Source organism: Mus pahari, chromosome 4, assembly GCF_900095145.1.
Source record: "Mus pahari chromosome 4, PAHARI_EIJ_v1.1, whole genome shotgun sequence".
Classification (NCBI taxonomy): Eukaryota; Metazoa; Chordata; class Mammalia; order Rodentia; family Muridae; genus Mus; species Mus pahari.
The window spans coordinates 118,880,204-118,884,105 of record NC_034593.1 but is presented as its reverse complement, the minus strand read 5'-3'; the positions used below and the strand labels follow the sequence as shown (position 1 = coordinate 118,884,105).

At 46.4% G+C, this 3,902-nt stretch overlaps 1 pseudogene; it reads left to right on the top strand.

The window, feature by feature from the left end:
• The first annotated feature begins 508 nt into the window (after nucleotides 1-508).
• On the top strand, nucleotides 509-1,019 carry LOC110320965 (annotated as a pseudogene).
• The last annotated feature ends 2,883 nt before the right edge of the window (nucleotides 1,020-3,902 follow it).

The window sequence follows — 3,902 nt, the reverse complement described above, 5'->3', positions numbered from 1 at the left end:
AACGAGAAGCGAGTTCCTGAGGCAAGGCAGGCTGGGCGAAAAGACTCGGCTCTGAAACAAGACCGGAGGCGGAGATCGGCAAGAAAGGCTCCATTCTATCTAACGCTGAACCAAAAGCTTATGCAGGATGACAGGGGCATGAATGAGGCTGGCCCTTCTGCTCCTGTGGCTGTGTCCTGGAGCCAACTGGGCCACTGTCTCCACTAGGACCACTAGGGAGACACTTCACCAAGATGTTTCTGAACTGGCCCACCCTCCGTAAAAGTTCCTGCTCGGTCTTTCCCTTCCCGGCCATGTCTACTGCTTCGTTTGGCGTCCATGCTGTCCGTGGGTCTGGTCGGTGCCCGTGGATATAGAAACCACTAAGCACTCTCACTCGCTTCATCTGCAGTTGCTTCGCGTTCAGTCTTTCGTGCTTCCGGTGCACGGGCTTCCGCCACAAGCACTCGTGTTTTAAAAATCAGTGCTCTCCTTGCTTTCTGGACCTGGCTTAGCAGGAGGAGCCATCATGTGTGTTGACATTCGCCACAACAAGGACCGAAAGGTTCGGCGTAAGGAACCCAAGAGCTAGGACATCTATCTACCTGCGGCTGCTAGGCGAGCTGGCCAGACGAACCAACTCCACCTTCAATCAGGCTGTGCTGAAAAGGTTATTTATGAGCCGCACCAATCGGCCACCTCTGTCCCTGCCCGGATGATCCGAAAGATGAAGCTTCCCGGTGGGGACAGTCACAGATGCTGTGTGGATTCTGGAAGTGCCTGCGGGTGAGCAGCCGGGCCCCGAAGTCACATCTTCAAGGCTAGGGGTAAGATCCTCACCTTGGACCAGCTGGCCCTGGACTCTCCCAAGGACTAGGGCACTGTGCTTCTGTCTGGTCCTTGGAAGGGCCGAGAGGTGTACCAACATTTTTTTCAAGGCCCCAGGAACACTACACAGCCACACAAAACCCTTCCGTTCCAAGGGCCAGAAGTTTGAGCGTGCCAGAGGCTGAAGGGCCAGCCAAGGCTACAAAAACTAACCTTGGATCTTACTGTTAATAAAAAAGCTTTGGATGTTGAAAAAAAATAAGTGACTTGAAAAGCTGTTATGTAATGCTGTTATGAAAAAGAACAAGACACGAGAACTGAGTTTTTACTGAAAGACCTAGAAGGAAACCTGAATGGGGACTTTTCAGGTGAGAAAGATACAATATGGTAGAGGTATGTATTCATAGAGGAATAGACAGACAAAACAAATGAAAATCTAGAAGCAGACTCATGTACATATGTAAAATTTCAGACATGATAAATGCGGTATCTAATCTGTGCTAAGAAAATTAGTTTAAGAACTGGGATGCTTTACTAATCAAGTGCAGAAAATTAGCTTCCCAACTTCTGTTGGGATCAGCCTTTGTGGACAAGAAGAGATGACTATCTAGGGACTGCGAGGTCATCTGCCTTAGCAACAGTCTGCATTATGTTAGTGCTTGCTATTGAAATGGAGTGAGAGACAGTGATGGTTGATTTGAAATAGGAATTTAATAGGAAATACATATGATAGAAACACACACCTATAGTCCCAGCTCTCAGGAGGCTGAAGCAGACGATCATAAGGTGAAGGTTGCATAGCAACTTTGAGGTTAGCTTGGGTTAGATGGAAAGACTCTGTCTCCTAAAACCAGGAGGGGCAGAAGAAGGAAAGGAATTTGATAGATCTGTTGCTCCTAGTATCATATCTGAGCTCTGTGAGGATGACTACAGACCAGTACTCAGAACACACACACACACACACACACACACACACACACACACACACACAGTGCAAGGAAGCTGGTCAACGGTCTCAAGACAGTGTTATGACACCTAGGAGTATTGGCTAAGTTTATTTTAAGGCCTCCATAATGCTTTCTGATAAAAGAAAACTGAACTGGTCATGTACAGTGGAGCTGTCCTTCAGACAGTTAAAGGCTGGCAGCAGAGCCACAGGGATCAACCATTCGAGGCCATTATGGGATGAGATGTTTTGAGGGATGGAAGATCCGGAGACCCTCATCTGAGATTTCAGCCACCACCGTCTCCTGCTCCCACATATGCACATGGTCTTATGGGGTGCTAGGAACATAGAATATAGAATGTATAGAAAGAAGCTTGGCTCAGTCATGATATGTGCTGTAGGTTTGCTCAGGCTTGAGAATTGCTCAGGCTTCTGTAACCCCAATAAACTATCTGGTTCACCAAGCTGGAGTTCAATGGAATGGTTTTGCCTGGCCCATGTCTCTCCAGGAAAAGAAACACCGTGCAACATCAGCAAACCAGGTCAACATCAGCAAACCAGGTCAACATCAGCAAACCAGGTCAACATCAGCAAACCAGATCAAGCACGAAGCTGGGCCAGTTTGACCAATGAGATTCAACGGCACAAGGCAAGGTCATAAGAGGAGCCTTGCCCTTGGTTCTTCGTACTCTACAACAGCAGGACTCAGGGGGTGCAGAAAGATCCCTAGATCCATGCAGCCAAAAGAAGTTTTTAGTATCTGCCTCTTCCAGGAAAACAAAAACAAAAACAAAAGCAAAACCTTGATCCATTTTATAGACTCCAGTTTTTAACTGTAACACAGGGTGGTGGGGGGAGCCAGAGGGAGTGTCTTAGTTAGGGTTTGACTGCTGTGAACAGACACCGTGACCATTGCAAGTCTTATAAAGACAACATTTAATTGGGGCTGACTTACAGGTTCAGAGGTTCAGTCCANTATCATCAAGTAGGGAATATGGCAGCATCCAGGCAGGCATGGTGCAGGAGGAGCTGAGAGTACTACATCTTCATCTGAAGGCTGCTAGCAGAATACTGGCTTCCAGGCAGCTAGGACTAGGATATTAAAGCCCACTCCCACAGTGACACACCTCCAACAAGGCCATACCTTCTAATAGGGCCACTCCCTGGGCCAAGCATATACAAGCCATCACAGGGAGAATGCTTTAGGTCTAGAAAGTAAGCAGGATTGCTCTAGTCTCGTGATGGAGGTCTGTCCATTCCTGTTAACTAACACCCAGTCAAATGTGCACTTGGGCTGAGATCTCCCAGCCTCAGAACTGGGTTTATAACAGACGGTTATAAATGGGTTTCCTCCGGTCCTCTGTACAGTTTCTAACTCTAGAGTGGCCCCCAATGGGTTAGAAAGAAAACAATCAACAGAAAATTCATCACATGCTGCTACATTCTATCTTAAAGAATATATCGCCTCCTCTTCCTCCTCCTCCTCCTCCTCCTTCTTCCGTTTTTTGTATGTTTGTTTAAAGAAAGAATAGGGTTGCGGGGCGTGGTGGCGCACGCCTTTAATCCCAGCACTCGGGAGNCAGAGGCAGGCGGATTTCTGAGTTCGAGGCCAGCCTGGTCTACAAAGTGAGTTCCAGGACAGCCAGGGCTATACAAAGAAACCCTGACTCAAAAAAAAAAAAAAAAAAAAAAAAAGAATAGGGTTGTTCTATAAGGCTTGTTGTAATGTGGGAGGAGGGGGATATGGAGAATTTTAAAAAGTGGAATTTCTCAAATCTGAGCAGGGATGAGGACTGAAACCACTCTTGACGCTTATCAGAACTTTAACTCTTCACACAAATCAGTAATCTGACTGTTTGCCATGGTGAGACAATTGCATGTATTTGCATTTTTTTTTCTGTGTGTGAGAATTTAATTTTTTACAACCCGCTGTGTTTTTCAGGCCCTTTAACTAATAGGCTTTTATCACCTTATGATTGCCTAATTTTCTCTTAATTGCTTTATGACAATACAATTTATTTTGCTCGCTCCCACCCTGCGGGTCCACTTCCTAATGAAGGACTTAGGCATTCGCATGTGCTACTGTGCACTGGCTTAGTTTTTGAATCCTTCTTCTTCCTCATGAGTAGAGGAGGAAAAACTGAAGTTG